At 45.1% G+C, this 24,776-nt stretch overlaps 1 protein-coding gene across 1 annotated transcript in view; it reads right to left on the reverse strand.

The window, feature by feature from the left end:
- The window catches only part of LOC309550375 (uncharacterized protein), a 210,783-nt gene that overhangs the window by 89,118 nt on the left and 96,889 nt on the right, over positions 1–24,776 (reverse strand). The gene's annotated exons all lie outside the window — the stretch shown is intronic.

The following is a 24,776-nucleotide window of genomic DNA, read 5'->3' on the forward strand; positions in this document are numbered from 1 at the left end:
ATCTCTGGATAAAGCTACTTCTTTTGGTAAATAAAGTCAGTTTTGGGCAAGTGCCCTCTCACCAACAGGATTTTTCCCTCTGGAACTCTCCACTGCTGACTAAAGGGCCATACACACTAGAAGACTTTTTCCTTCAGACCAAAACCAGATAATATGAGGTCAAACCTAAACACTTTCAATTTGTATGCACTCTGGCAGGCCCTTTGTCACAATCTGGATGGAGGCCGAAGTGCAGAGAGGGCTTCGCTTGCAGCTCAGTGCGAGTCACCCCTGGAAGTGGTACAGGAGGTGAAGCGTCCCAAGTAGCACAGGTCGCCTGTGGTGAACACCAGATGATTTCAGGAACTCTGGGTAAGGCAGGCAACTAGAAGAGTAGTAAAAGCCAGGCCGAGGGTCAAACACCGGTGATCAGTCCAAGAGCAAGGTAAGTAGCAGAGCAGTGACGAGCCGGGGTCATACACAGATGAGCAGGCAGAAACAGAGTCCTTAGGCAAGCCGGAGTCATACACTGGGAAAACAGGCAGGTAGTAGCAAGAGCAAAGTCCGAGAGGCAAGCCGAGGGTCAAACACCAGGAGGAGATCAGATGGTTCAGAAACAAGCCGGGTCACAACAGGAAGCCCAAACAGGAAACAGGAAGCACAAGAACACAGGAAGCTGAGAGATAATCCAGCAATGAGTCTGCTCCTATGGCCACCTTTTATAGGCCAGCAGAGGGCAGTGTCAATTGAGGCTGGAACGACCATTGCTATTACTGGCAATGTTGCCAGTTATCCTACGGCCATTTCCCTGATGGGCCAGCAGAGGGCTGTGTCAATTGAGCCAGGAGCGTCCATGACTTGTACTGGCAGAAATGCCAGTATGGCTGTATCCCTGACACCCTTGTACTACATAGAAAAGGTAAATCTGAAGGAAAAAGTCTTCAGAAAATCTTATAGTGTGTATGGCCCATTAGTCTCTGATCTCTGTCACCAGCCGTGTTAGGTGTTTGTGGTGGACGACTCCGGTCTCTGCAAGCATCGATAGGACCTCCGGGAAGGGTCTTCTGCTGTTAGATGGAACGTTCCAACTTAGTTACTTCAGGCCCAGAAGCTTTGGCCTAACATACAGCATCGATCCACAGCGCTGGCTTCTTGCTTGGCTCAGTGTCCAGTGCAGAAGGGGGCCGAGCCTGGTTCCTCCCTTCCTTTATCAAGCTTCCCCCAGAAGGCTGTGCGGTGAGGCAGTGCACCCTGGTACTCCCAAAGCACTATGGATGATGTAGTCTGTTAAACTTCCTGCCAGGAAAATCACATCACATCACATCACAGGAAATTCCAGAGCTGCTGCAATGTGTCGTTTTGGCCACTAGATGGAGCCGAGTTCCTCTCAAATGTCAAACAGTCATCTTTTAGGCATATGAAACCATGCTACATATATATATTTTTCACTTTCTGCTTTATAACATTCCCCAAAAAAAAAAAAAAAATGAAAAATCAAAATTGTTTAACATTTTAGGCCAGTTTGCTTTCTGCTACATATTTTTGGTAAACAAAAATCGCAATAAGCGTATTTTGATTGGTTTGCGCAAAAGTTATTGCGTCTACTAACTACGGGAAAGATTTGTAATTTTTTTTTTTTTTACTAGTAATGGCGGTGATCTGCGATTTTTGCGGGACTGCGACATTGCGGCGGACAGATCGGACCCCTAACTGACATTTTTTACACTTTTGGGGGGACCAGTGACATTACTACAGTAATCAGTGCTAAAATATGCAATGTTACTGTAATAATGACACTGGCAGGGAAGGGGTTAACACTGTGGGTGATCAAGAGGTTAAATATGTACCTAGGGGAGTGATTCTAACTGTGGGGGGTGTGGCTTCTGAAATGACCATAGAGACATGTGATCCTTTATAGAAGGATCACATGGGCTCTATGATCATTCCAGGGAGAAGAACGGTTGGCTGTGTTTACAATAGCTGACTGTTCTTCTCTCTCAGCTGGGAATGATCGCGGGTGTCAGGCGGTAATCGGAGCCACCTGACACATGCATCGGCTTCTCCGCTGCCAAGTGGGGGCGGGAGCGCATCGCCAGAGCCCCCTAGCTTCCTGCGCGCGACCGATGTAGACCTACGTCGGTGTGCGCAGGAGAGCCACCTTGCCCAGGGGAGAACTGGGCCAGTGGGTAGGGGGGCAAATGCCCCCCTGGGCTTCTCTGATGCCCCATAAAAAGGCTGCACCGCTTTTGCCACAAACATGCCTAAAGGGTTCCTGGTAAAGAGAAGTAAAAAGTCCCTGCTGCTGACCTACTGAGTGCTGGATGAAGACGAGGACAAAGTGCAGCTCCCAGCATGGATGGTGTAAACTGTGTCTGAGCAGAGGTCGGTTCCATGCCCCACTGGAGACTCTTCTGGCCCAGCCAGCCCTAACCGAGCTGTGCCAGCTCCCTTCAACCTCCCTCTGCTGGCCAGGTCAGGAACCCGGATTCAGTCAGTAAGTAGAGAGTATCTGGAGCAAGGCTTCAGCTTGAAATGGGGGTCAGGAGTTTGATTGGGAGAATAGGAGGGGGGCAAAGACGCTACACCATGGGCCTCTGGTTTGTACTTGCCCCCTGGGCCAAATGTTGCCAGTCTTCCCCTGACCTTGCCGGAATAAATAAGCGGCGGGCGGTCGGGAAGCGGTTAAAGCAAAAGGTGTTCCAACAAAATATTAAATATTATTTTATTTTTTATTTTTTAATTTTCTGACATGTTGGTGTTCTATCTTTTACTTGGATGTTATATGTTGCACTAGTAAATAGAGCTGGATAAAACAAAAATGGTGTATGTCTTCATTTCAGGCTGCAAAGCAACATAATCTGATTATTTTAAAGGGGGTGATTCTTTTCTATACCCACTGTAGATCTCTTGAATAAGCATTACTAACAAAATGTGTAGAGATTTGTCAGCTCTTAAAGGCCCACTCTTTTGTAACACTGACAAATTTTATATATGCCTAGACAATTTTGTGTCTTGTTCACCCTAAATGACTGCTTACAATGGGCTTAATGCTAAAAGTGTCTGGTACAAAAATATGTAACTACATTAACTACATTACCAATGTTTTAACTGGGGTTTGTTTTTTTCTTTTATGAATGTAATAAAATGCAATGTTTTTTTTTATAATGAGATGTTTATGTCTATTCCTGATATGTGGAACACCTGAAAAGTCCCATTCTTTGCTTTATATATTCTCTGTTTTGATTTTGAGAGATGTGGCGCTCATGATACTCACACGTGCCATGTCTGCATCAATGACTGAGCTACTCAATACAAAACGAAAAAGAAAAGTTTGGACTATACTTTCACTTTTAAATTCAGCTTGAGCTACTGAGCTCTGTAAAACAGGTCTTTCGCAATAGAGTTTCTAATGAGAGTCAAGACAACATGTGAAAAGCAGTCAAGAGTTTGACTGCTTATGAAAATACAAACTATATATATGCAATATTTCATATTTAGAGTAATTTATTGTGGGGACATTTTGCACTATACTGGGCCATAATATGTCACTGAAATGTTACATTTCATAAGAAATTATATCAAACTGGGTATACTTTTTTGGCAAGATTTATCTTAATTAATAAACAAGTTTTACGAAGTAAGTAATTACAAATGTAGCAATATTTCCAGGCATTGGGCCTGATGTGGGTCTGCCATGGTCACCGGTAACTAGTGTTGAGCGAACACGGACTGTATTATTCGTGTTCGTACCGAATAATTGGATTTTTTTTACCCGAACACGGACACGGACACTTTACTGTATGTTCGGGTAAAAATCCGTGTTCGGTCGTTTTATTTCCGGGTTTTGCATGCTTTGGCGCTCTTTTCATGGCGGGCTTTCAACAGCCAATCAACAATCGTTTAACTGGTGTGCCTTAAGCCATCCCAGCCATGCCTGCAAATGTCTTAGTAGCTGTGATTGGCCGTCTGAAGCATGTGACCAAGTCTTTATAAGTTCGAGGCAGCCGCCGCAGCAGCGTCATTCTGCTGCTTAGCTAAGGGACAGAGCACACATCAATGTGCTGGCTGCTGATTAGGGAAAGATAGGCAGGAAAAAACCATTTGTGTCCGGATAGAATTGAGGGACAGGTCGGAGTGTTTAGGCAGGGCGAGTTGTAGGCATTTTAGGGATAGAGTCTGCTGAATTATAGGGTCAGTGTCTTCTACAAACTACAATCGATATTGCTGTGTGGGGGGTGGGGTGAATCTGCACTCAATCCTGATCTACGATCTCTTCTCAATTCCTGTTAGGGACAGAGTCTGCTGAATTTTAGGGAAACTGTGTTCTACAAACTACAATCGATATTGCTGTGTGGTGTGGGATTGGAGATAGGCAGGTGTCAGTGATCCACATCCATTTTTCTGTGTGTGAGCTGCAGTGAACACAATCTTTTTGGGCTGCAGTGAACACAATCTTTTTGGGCTGCAGTGAACACAATCTTTTTGGGCTGCAGTGAACACAATCTTTTTGGGCTGCAGTGAACACAATCTTTTTGGGGTGCAGTGAACAAAATCTTTTTGGGGTGCAGTGAACACAATCCTTTTTGGTGTGCAGTGAACACAATCTTTGTGGGGTGCAGTGAACAAAATCCTTTGTGGGGTGCAGTGAACACAATCTTTTTGGGGTGCAGTGAACAAAATCCTTTTTGGGGTGCAGTGAACAACATCCTTTTTGGGGTGCAGTGAACACAATCTTTTTGGGGTGCAGTGAACAAAATCCTTTGTGGGGTGCAGTGAACACAATCTTTTTGGGGTGCAGTGAACACAATCTTTTTGGGGTGGAGTGAACAACATCCTTTTTGGGGTGCAGTGAACAAAATCCTTTTTGGGGTGCAGTGAACAAAATCATTTTTGGTGTGCAGTGAACACAATCTTTTTGGGGTGCAGTGAACACAATCTTTGTGGGGTGCAGTGAACACAATCTTTTTGGGGTGGAGTGAACAACATCCTTTTTGGGGTGCAGTGAACAACATCCTTTTTGGGGTGCAGTGAACACAATCTTTTTGGGGTGCAGTGAACACAATCTTTGTGGGGTACAGTGAACAGAATCTTTGTGGGGTGCAGTGAACACAATCTTTGGGGGGTACAGTGAACACAATCTTTTTGGGGTGCAGTGAACACAATCTTTGTGGGGTGCAGTGAACACAATCTTTTTGGGGTGGAGTGAACAAAATCATTTTTGGGGTGCAGTGAACAACATCCTTTTTGGGGTGCAGTGATCAAAATCCTTTTTGGGGTGCAGTGAACACAATCTTTTTGGGGTGCAGTGAACAAAATCCTTTGTGGGGTGCAGTGAACAGAATCTTTGTGGGGTGCAGTGAACACAATCTTTGGGGGGGTACAGTGAACACAATCTTTTTGGGGTGCAGTGAACACAATCTTTGTGGGGTACAGTGAACAGAATCTTTGTGGGGTGCAGTGAACACAATCTTTGGGGGGTACAGTGAACACAATCTTTTTGGGGTGCAGTGAACACAATCTTTGGGGGGTACAGTGAACACAATCTTTTTGGGGTGCAGTGAACACAATCTTTGTGGGGTGCAGTGAACACAATCTTTGGGGGGGTACAGTGAACACAATCTTTTTGGGGTGCAGTGAACAACATCCTTTTAGGGTGCAGTGAACACAATCTTTGTGGGGTGCAGTGAACAACATCCTTTTAGGGTGCAGTGAACACAATCTTTGTGGGGTACAGTGAACAGAATCTTTGTGGGGTGCAGTGAACACAATCTTTGGGGGGTACAGTGAACACAATCTTTGTGAGGTGCAGTGAACACAATCTTTGTGGGGTGCAGTGAACACAATCATTGTGGGGTGCAGTGAACTCAATCTTTGTGGGGTACAGTGAACACAATCTCATACTTCTGAAGATTTGAGGGTGCTGCCTGTTCCATACTCCCCCTACTCCTCATCTAGCCTTTTAGGGGTACAAACAATAGTAATTGGGGCCTAGTGTGATTGTGTACGTGTGATATACATACACTTTTTTTGGATCATATTTTCTATTCCGCTATTTAATCAAAAACCTTTGGGGATCAGTTAAATTGGGGGATAGTCTGTGTTGGTACGTGTGAGAGAGATCCACCTTTCCAAGTTGTTGGGGTTCATCTCATACTTCTGAAGGTTTGAGGGTGCTGCCTGTTCCATACTCCCCCTACTCCTCATCTAGCCTTTTAGGGGTACAAACAATAGTAATTGGGGCCCAGTGTGGTTGTGTACGTGTGATATACATACACTTTTTTTGGATCATATTTTCTATTCCGCTATTTAATCAAAAACCTTTGGGGATCAGTTAAATTGGGGGATAGTCTGTGTTGGTACGTGTGAGAGAGATCCACCTTTCCAAGTTGTTGGGGTTCATCTCATACTTCTGAAGGTTTGAGGGTGCTGCCTGTTCCATACTCCCCCTACTCCTAGCCTTTTAGGGGTACAAACAATAGTAATTGGGGCCTAGTGTGGTTGTGTACGTGTGATATACATACACTTTTTTTGGATCATATTTTCTATTCCGCTATTTAATCAAAAACCTTTGGGGATCAGTTAAATTGGGGGATAGTCTGTGTTGGTACGTGTGAGAGAGATCCACCTTTCCAAGTTGTTGGGGTTCATCTCATACTTCTGAAGGTCTGAGGGTGCTGCCTGTTCCATACTCCCCCTACTCCTAGCCTTTTAGGGGTACAAACAATAGTAATTGGGGCCTAGTGTGGTTGTGTACGTGTGATATACATACACTTTTTTTGGATCATATTTTCTATTCCGCTATTTAATCAAAAACCTTTGGGGATCAGTTAAATTGGGGGATAGTCTGTGTTGGTACGTGTGAGAGAGATCCACCTTTCCAAGTTGTTGGGGTTCATCTTATACTTCTGAAGGTTTGAGGGTGCTGCCTGTTCCATACTCCCCCTACTCCTAGCCTTTTAGGGGTACAAACAATAGTAATTGGGGCCTAGTGTGGTTGTGTACGTGTGATATACATACACTTTTTTTGGATCATATTTTCTATTCCGCTATTTAATCAAAAACCTTTGGGGATCAGTTAAATTGGGGGATAGTCTGTGTTGGTACGTGTGAGAGAGATCCACCTTTCCAAGTTGTTGGGGTTCATCTCATACTTCTGAAGGTTTGAGGGTGCTGCCTGTTCCATACTCCCCCTACTCCTCATCTAGCCTTTTAGGGGTACAAACAATAGTAATTGGGGCCTAGTGTGGTTGTGTACGTGTGATATACATACACTTTTTTTGGATCATATTTTCTATTCCGCTATTTAATCAAAAACCTTTGGGGATCAGTTAAATTGGGGGATAGTCTGTGTTGGTACGTGTGAGAGAGATCCACCTTTCGGAGTTGTTGGGGTTCATCTCATACTTCTGAAGGTTTGAGGGTGCTGCCTGTTCCATACCCCCCCTACTCCTCATCTAGCCTTTTAGGGGTACAAACAATAGTAATTGGGGCCTAGTGTGGTTGTGTACGTGTGATATACATACACTTTTTTTGGATCATATTTTCTATTCCGCTATTTAATCAAAAACCTTTGGGGATCAGTTAAATTGGGGGATAGTCTGTGTTGGTACGTGTGAGAGAGATCCACCTTTCCAAGTTGTTGGGGTTCATCTCATACTTCTGAAGGTTTGAGGGTGCTGCCTGTTCCATACCCCCCCTACTCCTCATCTAGCCTTTTAGGGGTACAAACAATAGTAATTGGGGCCTAGTGTGGTTGTGTACGTGTGATATACATACACTTTTTTTGGATCATATTTTCTATTCCGCTATTTAATCAAAAACCTTTGGGGATCAGTTAAATTGGGGGATAGTCTGTGTTGGTACGTGTGAGAGAGATCCACCTTTCCAAGTTGTTGGGGTTCATCTCATACTTCTGAAGGTTTGAGGGTGCTGCCTGTTCCATACTCCCCCTACTCCTAGCCTTTTAGGGGTACAAACAATAGTAATTGGGGCCTAGTGTGGTTGTGTACGTGTGATATACATACACATTTTTTGGATCATATTTTCTATTCCGCTATTTAATCAAAAACCTTTGGGGATCAGTTAAATTGGGGGATAGTCTGTGTTGGTACGTGTGAGAGAGATCCACCTTTCCAAGTTGTTGGGGTTCATCTCATACTTCTGAAGGTTTGAGGGTGCTGCCTGTTCCATACTCCCCCTACTCCTCATCTAGCCTTTTAGGGGTACAAACAATAGTAATTGGGGCCCAGTGTGGTTGTGTACGTGTGATATACATACACTTTTTTTGGATCATATTTTCTATTTCGCTATTTAATCAAAAACCTTTGGGGATCAGTTAAATTGGGGGATAGTCTGTGTTGGTACGTGTGAGAGAGATCCACCTTTCCAAGTTGTTGGGGTTCATCTCATACTTCTGAAGGTTTGAGGGTGCTGCCTGTTCCATACTCCCCCTACTCCTAGCCTTTTAGGGGTACAAACAATAGTAATTGGGGCCTAGTGTGGTTGTGTACGTGTGATATACATACACTTTTTTTGGATCATATTTTCTATTCCGCTATTTAATCAAAAACCTTTGGGGATCAGTTAAATTGGGGGATAGTCTGTGTTGGTACGTGTGAGAGAGATCCACCTTTCCAAGTTGTTGGGGTTCATCTCATACTTCTGAAGGTTTGAGGGTGCTGCCTGTTCCATACTCCCCCTACTCCTAGCCTTTTAGGGGTACAAACAATAGTAATTGGGGCCTAGTGTGGTTGTGTACGTGTGATATACATACACTTTTTTTGGATCATATTTTCTATTCCGCTATTTAATCAAAAACCTTTGGGGATCAGTTAAATTGGGGGATAGTCTGTGTTGGTACGTGTGAGAGAGATCCACCTTTCCAAGTTGTTGGGGTTCATCTCATACTTCTGAAGGTTTGAGGGTGCTGCCTGTTCCATACTCCCCCTACTCCTCATCTAGCCTTTTAGGGGTACAAACAATAGTAATTGGGGCCCAGTGTGGTTGTGTACGTGTGATATACATACACTTTTTTTGGATCATATTTTCTATTCCGCTATTTAATCAAAAACCTTTGGGGATCAGTTAAATTGGGGGATAGTCTGTGTTGGTACGTGTGAGAGAGATCCACCTTTCCAAGTTGTTGGGGTTCATCTCATACTTCTGAAGGTTTGAGGGTGCTGCCTGTTCCATACTCCCCCTACTCCTAGCCTTTTAGGGGTACAAACAATAGTAATTGGGGCCTAGTGTGGTTGTGTACGTGTGATATACATACACTTTTTTTGGATCATATTTTCTATTCCGCTATTTAATCAAAAACCTTTGGGGATCAGTTAAATTGGGGGATAGTCTGTGTTGGTACGTGTGAGAGAGATCCACCTTTCCAAGTTGTTGGGGTTCATCTCATACTTCTGAAGGTTTGAGGGTGCTGCCTGTTCCATACTCCCCCTACTCCTAGCCTTTTAGGGGTACAAACAATAGTAATTGGGGCCTAGTGTGGTTGTGTACGTGTGATATACATACACTTTTTTTGGATCATATTTTCTATTCCGCTATTTAATCAAAAACCTTTGGGGATCAGTTAAATTGGGGGATAGTCTGTGTTGGTACGTGTGAGAGAGATCCACCTTTCCAAGTTGTTGGGGTTCATCTCATACTTCTGAAGGTTTGAGGGTGCTGCCTGTTCCATACTCCCCCTACTCCTAGCCTTTTAGGGGTACAAACAATAGTAATTGGGGCCTAGTGTGGTTGTGTACGTGTGATATACATACACTTTTTTTGGATCATATTTTCTATTCCGCTATTTAATCAAAAACCTTTGGGGATCAGTTAAATTGGGGGATAGTCTGTGTTGGTACGTGTGAGAGAGATCCACCTTTCCAAGTTGTTGGGGTTCATCTCATACTTCTGAAGGTTTGAGGGTGCTGCCTGTTCCATACTCCCCCTACTCCTCATCTAGCCTTTTAGGGGTACAAACAATAGTAATTGGGGCCCAGTGTGGTTGTGTACGTGTGATATACATACACTTTTTTTGGATCATATTTTCTATTTCGCTATTTAATCAAAAACCTTTGGGGATCAGTTAAATTGGGGGATAGTCTGTGTTGGTACGTGTGAGAGAGATCCACCTTTCCAAGTTGTTGGGGTTCATCTCATACTTCTGAAGGTTTGAGGGTGCTGCCTGTTCCATACTCCCCCTACTCCTAGCCTTTTAGGGGTACAAACAATAGTAATTGGGGCCTAGTGTGGTTGTGTACGTGTGATATACATACACTTTTTTTGGATCATATTTTCTATTCCGCTATTTAATCAAAAACCTTTGGGGATCAGTTAAATTGGGGGATAGTCTGTGTTGGTACGTGTGAGAGAGATCCACCTTTCCAAGTTGTTGGGGTTCATCTCATACTTCTGAAGGTTTGAGGGTGCTGCCTGTTCCATACTCCCCCTACTCCTAGCCTTTTAGGGGTACAAACAATAGTAATTGGGGCCTAGTGTGGTTGTGTACGTGTGATATACATACACTTTTTTTGGATCATATTTTCTATTCCGCTATTTAATCAAAAACCTTTGGGGATCAGTTAAATTGGGGGATAGTCTGTGTTGGTACGTGTGAGAGAGATCCACCTTTCCAAGTTGTTGGGGTTCATCTCATACTTCTGAAGGTTTGAGGGTGCTGCCTGTTCCATACTCCCCCTACTCCTCATCTAGCCTTTTAGGGGTACAAACAATAGTAATTGGGGCCCAGTGTGGTTGTGTACGTGTGATATACATACACTTTTTTTGGATCATATTTTCTATTCCGCTATTTAATCAAAAACCTTTGGGGATCAGTTAAATTGGGGGATAGTCTGTGTTGGTACGTGTGAGAGAGATCCACCTTTCCAAGTTGTTGGGGTTCATCTCATACTTCTGAAGGTTTGAGGGTGCTGCCTGTTCCATACTCCCCCTACTCCTAGCCTTTTAGGGGTACAAACAATAGTAATTGGGGCCTAGTGTGGTTGTGTACGTGTGATATACATACACTTTTTTTGGATCATATTTTCTATTCCGCTATTTAATCAAAAACCTTTGGGGATCAGTTAAATTGGGGGATAGTCTGTGTTGGTACGTGTGAGAGAGATCCACCTTTCCAAGTTGTTGGGGTTCATCTCATACTTCTGAAGGTTTGAGGGTGCTGCCTGTTCCATACTCCCCCTACTCCTAGCCTTTTAGGGGTACAAACAATAGTAATTGGGGCCTAGTGTGGTTGTGTACGTGTGATATACATACACTTTTTTTGGATCATATTTTCTATTCCGCTATTTAATCAAAAACCTTTGGGGATCAGTTAAATTGGGGGATAGTCTGTGTTGGTACGTGTGAGAGAGATCCACCTTTCCAAGTTGTTGGGGTTCATCTCATACTTCTGAAGGTTTGAGGGTGCTGCCTGTTCCATACTCCCCCTACTCCTCATCTAGCCTTTTAGGGGTACAAACAATAGTAATTGGGGCCCAGTGTGGTTGTGTACGTGTGATATACATACACTTTTTTTGGATCATATTTTCTATTCCGCTATTTAATCAAAAACCTTTGGGGATCAGTTAAATTGGGGGATAGTCTGTGTTGGTACGTGTGAGAGAGATCCACCTTTCCAAGTTGTTGGGGTTCATCTCATACTTCTGAAGGTTTGAGGGTGCTGCCTGTTCCATACTCCCCCTACTCCTAGCCTTTTAGGGGTACAAACAATAGTAATTGGGGCCTAGTGTGGTTGTGTACGTGTGATATACATACACTTTTTTTGGATCATATTTTCTATTCCGCTATTTAATCAAAAACCTTTGGGGATCAGTTAAATTGGGGGATAGTCTGTGTTGGTACGTGTGAGAGAGATCCACCTTTCCAAGTTGTTGGGGTTCATCTCATACTTCTGAAGGTTTGAGGGTGCTGCCTGTTCCATACTCCCCCTACTCCTAGCCTTTTAGGGGTACAAACAATAGTAATTGGGGCCTAGTGTGGTTGTGTACGTGTGATATACATACACTTTTTTTGGATCATATTTTCTATTCCGCTATTTAATCAAAAACCTTTGGGGATCAGTTAAATTGGGGGATAGTCTGTGTTGGTACGTGTGAGAGAGATCCACCTTTCCAAGTTGTTGGGGTTCATCTCATACTTCTGAAGGTTTGAGGGTGCTGCCTGTTCCATACTCCCCCTACTCCTAGCCTTTTAGGGGTACAAACAATAGTAATTGGGGCCTAGTGTGGTTGTGTACGTGTGATATACATACACTTTTTTTGGATCATATTTTCTATTCCGCTATTTAATCAAAAACCTTTGGGGATCAGTTAAATTGGGGGATAGTCTGTGTTGGTACGTGTGAGAGAGATCCACCTTTCCAAGTTGTTGGGGTTCATCTCATACTTCTGAAGGTTTGAGGGTGCTGCCTGTTCCATACTCCCCCTACTCCTCATCTAGCCTTTTAGGGGTACAAACAATAGTAATTGGGGCCCAGTGTGGTTGTGTACGTGTGATATACATACACTTTTTTTGGATCATATTTTCTATTCCGCTATTTAATCAAAAACCTTTGGGGATCAGTTAAATTGGGGGATAGTCTGTGTTGGTACGTGTGAGAGAGATCCACCTTTCCAAGTTGTTGGGGTTCATCTCATACTTCTGAAGGTTTGAGGGTGCTGCCTGTTCCATACTCCTCCTCCTACTGCTCAACCATCCTTTTAGGGGTACAAACAATAGTAGTTGGGGCCTAGTGTGGTGGTGTACGTGCGAGATACATACACTTTCTTTTTGATCATATTTTCTATTCCGCTATTCAATTAAAACCTTTGGGGATCAATTCAATTGCGAGATAGTCTGTGTCGGTACGTGTGAGATCCACCTTTCCAAGTTGTTGGGGTTCATCTCATACTTCTGAAGATTTGAGGGTGCTGCCTGTTCCATACTCCTGCTCCTACTGCTCAACCATCCTTTTAGGGGTACAAACAATAGTAATTGGGGCCTAGTGTGGTTGTGTACGTGCGAGATACATACACTTTTTTTGATCATATTTCCTATTCCGCTATTCAATAAAAACCTTTGAGGATCAATTGAATTGCGGGATAGTCTGTGTCGGTACGTGTGAGATCCACCTTTCCAAGTTTTTGGGGTTCATCTCATACTTCTGAAGATTTGAGGGTGCTGCCTGTTCCATACTCCTCCTCCTACTCCTCATCCATCCTTTTAGGGGTACAAACAATAGTAATTGGGGCCTAGTGTGGTTGTGTACGTGCGAGATACATACACTTTTTTTGATCATATTTCCTATTCCGCTATTCAATAAAAACCTTTGAGGATCAATTGAATTGCGGGATAGTCTGTGTCGGTACGTGTGAGATCCACCTTTCCAAGTTTTTGGGGTTCATCTCATACTTCTGAAGATTTGAGGGTGCTGCCTGTTCCATACTCCTCCTCCTACTCCTCATCCATCCTTTTAGGGGTACAAACAATAGTAATTGGGGCCTAGTGTGGTTGTGTACGTGCGAGATACATACACTTTTTTTGATCATATTTCCTATTCCGCTATTCAATAAAAACCTTTGAGGATCAATTGAATTGCGGGATAGTCTGTGTCGGTACGTGTGAGATCCACCTTTCCAAGTTTTTGGGGTTCATCTCATACTTCTGAAGATTTGAGGGTGCTGCCTGTTCCATACTCCTCCTACTCCTCATCCATCCTTTTAGGGGTACAAACAATAGTAATTGGGGCCTAGTGTGGTTGTGTACGTGCGAGATACATACACTTTTTTTGATCATATTTCCTATTCCGCTATTCAATAAAAACCTTTGAGGATCAATTGAATTGCGGGATAGTCTGTGTCGGTACGTGTGAGATCCACCTTTCCAAGTTTTTGGGGTTCATCTCATACTTCTGAAGATTTGAGGGTGCTGTCTGTTCCATACTCCTCCTACTCCTCATCCATCCTTTTAGGGGTAGAAACAATAGTAATTGGAGCCTAGTGTGGTTTTGTACGTGCGAGATACATACACTTTTTTGGATCATATTTCCTATTCCGCTATTCAATAAAAACCTTTCTAGGGCAAGATCTTAAATTACAGAAATATGAGGAGACCGTCAAATAAGGGCCGTGGCCTGGGTCGTGGTGCTGCTGGTAGAGCTCCTGTTGCAAGGAGAGGACGTGGTCGATCTGTGCCAGCTACACGCACAAGTGAAACACCTTCCTCAAGTGTGAGTAGGCGACAGAACCTGCATCAGTATTTGGTAGGGCATCAAACGCCCCTAGAAGTGATGAGGCCAGAACAAGTTGAGGCGATAGTAGATTGGTTTGCTGCTGACAGTGCCTCCAGTTCCTTCACATTGTCTCCCACCCAGTCTACTGCAGAAAGGTCAGAGTTGGCACCTGCAGCCAATGTCCAACCGTCTTTCACCTCACCCCCTTGCAAATCAGGCCAGCAGTCTGAGCCCCAAGCCATACAGCAGTCTCTTATTCTTTTTGAGGACTCTGTCAGCAGGGTTTCCCAGGGCCATCCACCTAGCCCTGCCCCAGAAGTGGAAGAGATTGAGTGCAGCGATGCCCAACCACTTATTTCTGAAGATGAGTACATGCAAGGATCATCGCAGCACGTCTCCGATGATGACGAAACGCAGGTGCCAACTGCTGCGGCGTTCAGCATTGTGGAGACCGACAAGGAGGGCAGGGGTGAAGACTGGGTGGAAGATGATGTGGAGGACGATGAGGTCCTCGACCCCACAAGGAATGAACGTCATGCAGGTGACCTGAGTAGTTTGGAGGAAGAGGCGGTGGTCGCACAGAGCCACCAGCACAGCAGAAGAGGGAGCAGGGTGCAGAAGCGGAGCGGCCGTGCCCTAGACACTACGCCCGCTACTGCCCAACGCAGCAAGGGAACGAGCGCACCAAAGTCAGCTCAAAGGAGTTCTCTAGCGTGGAAGTTCTTTAGAAAATGTGCTGATGACAGGACACGAGTGGTTTGCACCCTGTGCAATCAGAGCTTGAAGCGAGGCATAAACCTTCTCAACCTGAGCACAACCTGCATGATCAGGCATCTAAGTGCAAAGCACGAGCTGCAGTGGAGTACACACCTTCAAAACCAAGAAACGTCTCTGGCTCATCCTGCTTCCTCTTCTGCTGCAGTCTCGGCCGCTCCAGCCACATCTGTAGTGATACCGGCACCTGCCACCCCGCAAACAGACGATCTGTCAGCAACACCACCACCTGGGTCACCAACAACCATCTCCACAATGTCCCGTGGAAGCGTTCATCTTTCCATCTCCCAAACACTTGAGAGGAAGAGGAAGTACCCCCCTACCCACCCGCGATCCCTGGCCCTGAATGCCAGCATTTCAAAATTATTGGCCTTTGAAATGCTGTCATTCCGTCTGGTGGAGACGCACAGTTTTAAAAACCTTATGTCGGTGGCTGTCCCACAGTACGTCGTGCCCAGCCGCCACTACTTTTCCAGGCAAGCCATCCCTTCCCTGCACAACCAAGTGGGGGAAAATATCAGGTGTGCACTGCGCAACGCCATCTGTGCCAAGGTCCACCTAACTACGGATACGTGGACCAGTAAGCACGGTCAGGGGCGTTATATCTCCCTAACGGCACACTGGGTAAATGCAGTGGCGGATGGGCCTGAGGCGGATAGCAATTTGGCGCATGTCCTTCCACCACCGAGGATTGCAGGGCGCTTCAGTTTGCCTCCTGTTCCTAACTCCTCCTACTCCGCTTCCTCATCCTCTACCGCCTCCTCATCCGGACAGCGTAACACCTTCACCACCAACTTCAGCACGGCCAGGGGTAAACGACAGCAGGCAGTTTTACAACTTGCCTGTTTGTAGGACAAACCACACACCGCGCAGGAGTTGTGGAGGAGCATGGAACAGCAGACAAATGAGTGGTTGCTGCCAGCGAGCCTCAAGCCCGGCCTGGTGGTGTGCGATAACGGGCGAAATCTCATAGCAGCTCTGGGCCTAGCCGGTTTGACGCACATCCCTTGCCTGGCGCATGTGCTGAATTTGGTGGTGCAGAGGTTCCTTAAAAACTACCCCGATATGTCAGAGCTGCTGCAGAAAGTGCGGGCCGTTTGTGCGCACTTTCGGCGTTCTCACCCTGCTGCTGCTCGCCTGGCAGCGCTGCAGCGTAACTTCGGCCTTCCCGCTCACCGCCTCATATGTGACGTGCCCACAAGGTGGAACTCCACCTTGCACATGCTGGAAAGACTGTGCGAGCAGCAGCAGGCCATAGTGGAGTTTCAGCTGCAGCACGCACGCGTGAGTCGCTCTGCGGAACAGCACCACTTCACCACCAATAACTGGGCCTCCATGCGAGACCTGTGTGCCTTGTTGCGCTGTTTTGAGTACTCCACCAACATGGCCAGTGGCAATGACGCCGTTCTCAGCTTAACTATCCCACTTCTATGCCTCCTTGAAAAAACAATTCGGGCGATGATGGAAGAGGATGTGGCACAGGATGAGGAGGAGGAGGAGGATGAAGAGGTAACATTTCCAAGGCTTTCAGGGCAGTCATTCGCAAGGGGCTCCGAGGGTGGGTTCCTGCACACGCAAACGCCAGGGACGCAATTGTCCAGCAGGGGCACAGTTCTGGAGGATGAGGAGGATGAGGAGGAGGAGGAGCTGGAGGAGGAGATGGAACCATGTTCACAGCAGGGTGGCACCCAGGCCAGCTCATGGCCATCACTGGTGCGTGGCTGGGGGGATACAGAGGACACGGACGATACACCTCCCACAGAGGACAGCCTTTCGTTGCCTCTGGGCAGCCTGGCACACATGAGCGATTACATGCTGCAGTGTCTCCACAACGACCGCCGAGTTGCCCACATTCTAACTTGTGCTGATTACTGGGTGGCCACGCTGCTGGATCCCCGTTACAAGGACAACGTACCGTCCTTAATTCACTCACTGGAGCGCGATCGCAAGATGCGCGAGTACAAGTGCACGCTGGTAGACGCCATGCTGCTGGCATTCCCATCTGACAGCGGGGCCACAGTGGAAGCACAAGGCAGAGGAGGAGGAGGAGGAGGTCGCCAACGCAACCAGGGCACCGCCAGCACCTCAGAAGGCAGGGTTAGCATGGCCGAAATGTGGAAAAGCTTTGTCAGCACGCCACAACAAACAGCAGCACCAGCAGCTCAGATGGAACGTCTTAGCAGGAGGCAGCATTTTACCAACATGGTGGAGCAGTATGTGTGCACACGCCTACATGTAGTGAATGACGGGTCTGCCCCCTTCAACTTCTGGGTCTCCAAATTGGGCACATGGCCTGAGCTTGCCCTTTACGCCTTGGAGGTGCTGGCGTGCCCTGCAGCCAGTGTATTATCTGAACGGGTATTTAGCACGGCTGGGGGCGTTATAACAGACAAGCGCAGCCGCCTGTCCAGAGACAATGTGGACAAGCTCACGTTCATTAAAATGAACCAGGCATGGATCCCACGGGACTTTTCCGTACCTTATGCAGAATAGCAATGGATACCGACCTTACCCACCCATTGTTCCATTTTTGCTCTTTCTCACTCTTTTGGGGTGTACCCTCATTTAAAATTTTTGAAAAGAAGCAGTGTTGGCTACCTCGTCCTCCTCCTCAGGGCCAGATTAATGTAGGGGCTATTGGAGCTGCAGCTCCAGGCCCCTACCTTTTATATAGGCCCCGGGTTGGCCATATTCACTGTTACCGCTCTTCTGTCACTTGTAAACACAGAAGTCTGGCTTCTATGCTCGCTTCCCCAGGCAGCACCCTCAGAACCTCCCCACACAGCGTGAAGGCCGGACAAGGAGGGACAGTTGGCGATGCATGGATGTGTTTATGGGCTTCAGAGACAGCATCCCATGTTGAATTAGGCATGCATGGCTGCACCCTTCCTCCTCTGGGTGCATGGCAAGGCACGGCCCTTAAGGCCCTTCAAAATCCTCAGCACCAAGCCCATGATGCTGTTAATCCGGCCCTGGTCCTCCTCCACCGCCGCTTCCACCTACACCGCCCATAGGTGTGCGCAGCCTATTGCATTAAGGTGTGCACCCCAAAGTTGAAATACACATGCATGTGTTTGCCAGCAGGGAGAGTAATGTATCGGGGCCATGTACCTGTAGGCAAGGAGAAATAGAGCAGAGCAGGTCCCAGGGAGATCTTTCCCATCTCCTCACTGGCAATGCTATGTGCCCTAGGTGATTAGGGTGTGCCCAGGCACACCCAGCACACCCTGTGCGCACGCCTATGTCACCGCCACATCCACCACCACCTCAACCTCCCTCCTACTCCATATGGGCCTCGTCCTTCAGAGATGAAGAAGAACATTGTTTTATTTTTCTGTTTTTTTTTGTTGTTTTAAGTTATTTCCCTATCCACATTTGTTTGCAGAGCACTTGCCATGCTCTTAATTACGTTTTGCTGCCATTTGCAGCACTCTAGCCCTTTCCTTTGGTGTTTTAGAGCCATTTTAGTGCCTTAAAGTTCGGGTCCCCATTGACTTCAATGGGGTTCGGTGTCCGGGAAAAGTTCGGTAAAAGTCCGGGACACGGACCCGGACTTTTTTTTAAAGTTCGGCCGAACCCGTCGAACACGGACATCTAGGTGTCCGCTCAACCCTACCGGTAACATCAACAGCCCATTTAAGCTGATTGCCCAAATGTGAGATCTGAGTCAATGAACAGTTCGGCATCTTTGGTTTGTTTTGTTTATTTTATATGGGGATGGGAGAAAGGAATGAGTGGGATACTCCTCTGGCTCAACTAGGTACAGATTGGGACACTTGAGAGAAAAATGCCTTTCAGCGCTGACTTGATGCCGGCTGGATGCCGACCAACGCTTGCCGACTTGCTGTACTGAAGACTGACTTCTGACGCTCTGGTTAGCTCAAAAATCCTTGACACTGCTCCCTCCAGTCCTTCCTGACTGAGGTAGCCTTTTGTAATACTGCTGCTGCTGCAACTCTCAACACTGTGCACTGCACGCTGTACACTTCCACTGTACACTGAATACTTCAGGGCCCAACCACTGGCACCCCCTTTACTCTTCAGGGTCAACACTGGCACCCCCTTTTACTCTTCCTGCACTGGCTAGATAGCTCCCGGATACCTCTGACCTTCTCTGGAGTGGTCCCCTCTCTCTAGGCAGGCTCCCAGGGGAAGTTTGCAGTACTTACGAACTGGGAATGCTTTCCTGAAACTGGATCCCTCTCAGCTCCGCTGGTCCTCAGCACAGCGGATCCTCTCTGCAGCTCAGCTCTCTGTCCCCTCAGGCAAGCCACCCGGGACACCTGATTCCTCTGACAGGAGGAGAGACAGCTGCACTCTCCCTCCTGGGACTCTGCTTCCTGCCAAAGACACTGTGTCATGTGCTCCCCTCAAACTTATACCCACTTCCAGAATGCTGTGTGTCAGAATCTGCCTTTCTGGGGTAGAGACAAGCCTGGGTGTGCCATTGGCTGGGTTTCCTCTACTGCCCAATGAGAGCCCTCATTGAGCATAGTGGGGAGACTCCCCAGGCTCAACAGGCACACCTGGGAACCATGGCAGCCCAGCTGAAAATCATGACCCTGCTGATAAGCAGACAAGGCCTACCACACTTTTCCTAGCACCTACCTTGTAGGGTGCTACACAAATAATCTGTACACTTGCACACACTTATATAATTTACAAGTAGTAATAGGTAGCAAAGGATTTATCCTAAATTCTGTACCCTGGTAGAAAAAAAATCTACTTTCTACAACCTGATGTATTAGGAAGATTGAAAAGGTCTGCTTCTGCTATGGTACAGTGGGTACGGAAAGTATTCAGACCCCCTTAAATTTTTCACTCTTTGTTATATTGCAGCCATTTGCTAAAATCATTTAAGTTCATTCTTCTTCCTCATGAATGTACACATAGCACCCCATACTGACAGAAAAACACAGAATTGTTGACATTGTTGCAGATTTATTAAAAAAGAAAAACTGAAATATCACATGGTCCTAAGTATTCAGACCCTTTGCTGTGACACTCATATATTTAACTCAGGTGCTTTACATTTCTTCTGATCATCCTTGAGATGGTTCTACACCTTCATTTGAGTCCAGCTGTGTTTGATTATACTGATTGGACTTGATTAGGAAAGCCACACACCTGTCTATATAAGACCTTCCAGATCACAATGCATGTCAGAGCAAATGAGAATCATGAGGTCAAAGGAACTGCCTGAAGAGCTCAGAGACAGAATTGTGGCAAGGCACAGATCTGGCCAAGGTTACAAAAAGATTTCTGCTGCACTTAAGGTTCCTAAGAGCACAGTGGCCTCCATAATCCTCAAATATAAGACGTTTGGGATGACCAGAACCCTTCCTAGAGCTGGCCGTCCGGCCAAACTGAGCTATCAGGGGAGAAGAGCCTTGGTGAGAGAGATAAAGAAGAACCCAAAGATCACTGTGGCTGAGCTCCAGAGATGCAGTCAGGAGATGGGAGAAAGTTGTAGAAAGTCAACCATCACTGCAGCCCTCCACCAGTCGGGGCTTTATGGCAGAGTGGCCCGACGGAAGTCTCTCCTCAGTGTAAGACACATGAAAGCCTGCATGGAGTTTGCTAAAAAACACCTGAAGGACTCCAAGATGGTGAGAAATAAGATTCTCTGGTCTGATGAGACCAAAATAGAACTTTTTGGCCTTAATTCTAAGCGGTATGTGTGGAGAAAACCAGGCACTGCTCATCACCTGTCCAATACAGTCCCAACAGTGAAGCATGGTGGAGGCAGCATCATGCTGTGGGGGTGTTTTTCAGCTGCAGGGACAGGACGACTGGTTGCAATCGAGGGAAAGATGAATGCAGCCAAGTACAGGGATATTCTGGACAAAAACCTTCTCCAGAGTGCTCTGGACCTCAGACTGGGCCGAAGGTTTACCTTCCAACAAGACAATGACCCTAAGCACACAGCTAAAATAACGAAGGAGTGGCTTCACAACAACTCCGTGACTGATCTTGAATGGCCCAGCCAGAGCCCTGACTTAAACTCAATTGAGCATCTCTGGAGAGACCTAAAAATGTCTGTCCACCAACGTTTACCATCCAACCTGACAGAACTGGAGAGGATCTGCAAGGAGGAATGGCCGAGGATCCCCAAATCCAGGTGTGAAAGACTTGTTGCATCTTTCCCAAAAAGACTCCTGGCTGTATTAGATCAAAAGGGGGCTTCTACTAAATACTGAGCAAAGGGTCTGAATACTTAGGACCATGTGATATTTCAGTTTTTCTTTTTTAATAAATCTGCAACAATGTCAACAATTCTGTGTTTTTCTGTCAGTATGGGGTGCTATGTGTACATTCATGAGGAAGAAGAATGAACTTAAATGATTTTAGCAAATGGCTGCAATATAACAAAGAGTGAAAAATTTAAGGGGGTCTGAATATTTTCCGTACCCACTGTATATCCCATGTATTTTAATGTACAATCCTGCTCACTCTTGGTTTCTTGCACTTACTGGTATTGAGGAATGCAGATCACACAGTAGAAAAAAAAAGGGACCTATAAACCACAGACCACCTTATATATAAAAGTGATGGGTATTTTAGCCACTTAAGGACCAGGCGTATTTCTGACACTTGTTGTTTTACAAGCTAAAATAATTTTTTGTTTGCTAGAAAACTACTTAGAACCCCCAAGACTGCCTGAGGACGCTCGTTAAGCGAAATGCATTGTGGTCAATGCTAACCCGGAAGTAACACACAGAGGCATTCGTAACAGAGGCTGGGATACACATCCACCGCCGCAATACAAAGAAGGGGGAAAGGAGATACAGGGTGCTGCAGATCCCCGGAGAATATCTTCCTAAGACCCAAAAAAACGATTTTGTACTGCCGAATTGCCCAGTGCCAGGAGGGCACAACAAATAGTAAGAGGCTAATTGTCACCTTATAGTGTATGTTTTTTGGAGAATAAAACAGTATTTCACTATTGGAGGCTATTTGTTCTTCTATATCTTTATGTGTATGGGGGGACTACATGGTCCAACTCGAGTAATATAGGAGCCAGAGATCCAAGCAATCGAGGAGAGGTTTGATCCACCCAATAAAGGGATCACAGGCGTTGGGGGTCCTTGTGAGCTGCTGCTAGCTGGTAAGAGGCCACGGTTGTCACATCTCAGCACCTGGAGCACTGTGAATGGATTAATAAGAATTCACCAAGCACAATTTTGATTGCATGCTATTGCTTGGACTTTTAAACACTACTTGGAGCACATTTATATATTTATACTTTTTTATATATTCTTATGTGATTTTTTTATATATCCTTATGTGATTTTTGTATGGAATTCTTTATATATTTATTTATTGGTTCACTGATCCACACCTTTGTGGATTAATTTACTTTGAGAAGCACAAGCACTTCTTAATTGACGGTTGTCACATCCCAGCACCTGGAGCACTGTGAAGGGATTAATAAGAATCCACCAAGCACAATTTTGATTGCATGCTATTGCCTGGACTTTTAAACACTACTTGGAGCACATTTATATATTTATATTTTTATATATTCTTATGTGATTTTTGTATGGAATTCTTTATATATTTATTTATTGGTTCACTGATCCACACCTTTGTGGATTAATTTACTTTGAGAAGCACAAGCACTTCTTAATTGACGGTTGTCACATCCCAGCACCTGGAGCACTGTGAAGGGATTAATAAGAATCCACCAAGCACAATTTTGATTGCATGCTATTGCCTGGACTTTTAAACACTACTTGGAGCACATTTATATATTTATATTTTTATATATTCTTATGTGATTTTTGTATGGAATTCTTTATATATCTATTTATTGGTTCACTGATCCACACCTTTGTGGATTAATTTACTTTGAGAAGCACAAACACTTCTGAATTGAAATTGCACTGGTATGCACTTTTCTTTGTTAATTGCACCAATAGTAGATCATATATATATTTGTAGCAATTTTTAGTCACATATATTACACTTTAAATCACCTATTAATTTTTATAACACGTGATATATTAAGATTACCAGCGCCTTTTTACCTATGATATATATATATATATATATATATATATATATATATATTTTTTTTTTTTTAGCAAAGACCCTAGAGAATAAAATGGAGATCGTTGCAATATTTTTTATCACACCGTATTTGCGTAGCGGTCATTCAAATGCAATTTGTTTGGAAAAAATTCACTTTTTTTAATAAAAAATAAGAAAACAGTAAAGTTAGCCCAATTTTTTTTCTATAATGTGAAAGATAATGTTACGCCGAGTAAATACCCAACATATCATGCTGCGCACGCTCGTGGAATTGTCGACAAACATTGGTACTTTAAAATCCCCTAGGCGCCATTTTAAAAATGTCTACAGGTTACCAGCTTAGAGTTACAGAGGAGGTCTAGGACTCAAATTATTGCTCTCACTCAACGATCTGGTCGATACCTCACATGTGTGATTTGAACACTGTTTACATTTGTGGGCGCGACTTGCATATGCGAACGCTTCTGTGTGCGAGCTGACGGGGACGGGGCACTTTTTTTTTTTTTTTAAATCAGAAAAGTTTTTATTGAACATAGAAAAACAAACACACATTCCAATGTAAAGACAAAGCAATAGCCTACATCAAACAGTGCATAGTAAATACATCCCTGTGCCCCCAACAACAATCAAAATGTTATGAACCTGATATCACATGTCACAAAACATATACCCTCCCTCCAACAATATAAAGGGGATGGACGGCTCACTGCCAACATAGCTATAACATAACACATCCTACATACCCCAAAGCTATTGCAGAATTTTGGACATTACAAGTTCCCCCGGACTCAGCCCAGGTGTGTCCAGCCAGGGCGACCATAGTTTTTCAAATCTACCCAGGCTGCCTCTATGTTGGTAAATGTATCCTTCCATAGTCAAAGTGTTTCCCATATGTGAGATCCAAGAGGCCACGGAGGACAGTGTGGAGAACTTCCAACCTAGGAGAAGGAGCTTACGAGCTTGAAAAAAAGCTCTAGAAAATGCTATGCGAGCCAGCTCTTCCGGGACAAAATCAGGTCGCTTTAATTTTCTTTTTTCCTATTTATTTTATTAATTACTTTTTATTTTTTCAGTTTTTAAAAAAAAAAAACATTTTTTTGATAATTTTTATTCCTATTAAAAGGAATGTAAACATCCCTTCTAATAGAAATAAGCATGACAGAACCTCTTTATTGTGAGATCTGGGGTCAAAAAGACCTCAGACCTCACAACTACACTAAAAAAGAAAAAAAAAAAGAAAAATTGCTGAAACAAAATCAGCCCTTTAAACCGGTTGCTAGGAGACGACATTTGACTTCGCTCCGGTCCTCCAGGACCATAGAGTTGAGTGGGGGCCATCTTGCCCTCACTTGACTTCCTGTCTGTGGGGAGCGGGACCAGATTGTTTTCCCCGCTGCGAGATGGCGGGAGGGGGGGGGGCAGCTCACACATCTTCCGCCGCACCGTAAAGGTGATCCCACGGTGAATCCGCCTCTGGGACCCCCCTCATCAGAAAGAGGACTGCCCGCCGTTTCTCAAAATACCGGGGTTATGACAGCTATCTGCTGCCATAACCCCGGTATTTAGCGTCAAAGTACCGACGTAAATCGACGGCGGGCGGTCGGTAAGTGGTTAAATCCGATTTCCAATACACAAAGCTGCTGCAGATGAATAAAAAATGATCAACAGGATGTCACAATAGGCAGGAAAAAATCTGCAATTACTTTTTCCTGACATCCAAGTAATAAATGTAAATAACTTTGAGCACTTTTTTTTTTCTCAACAA

The sequence above is a fragment of the Pelophylax lessonae genome (assembly GCF_965119305.1).
Source record: "Pelophylax lessonae genome assembly, chromosome: 3".
Classification (NCBI taxonomy): domain Eukaryota; kingdom Metazoa; phylum Chordata; class Amphibia; order Anura; family Ranidae; genus Pelophylax; species Pelophylax lessonae.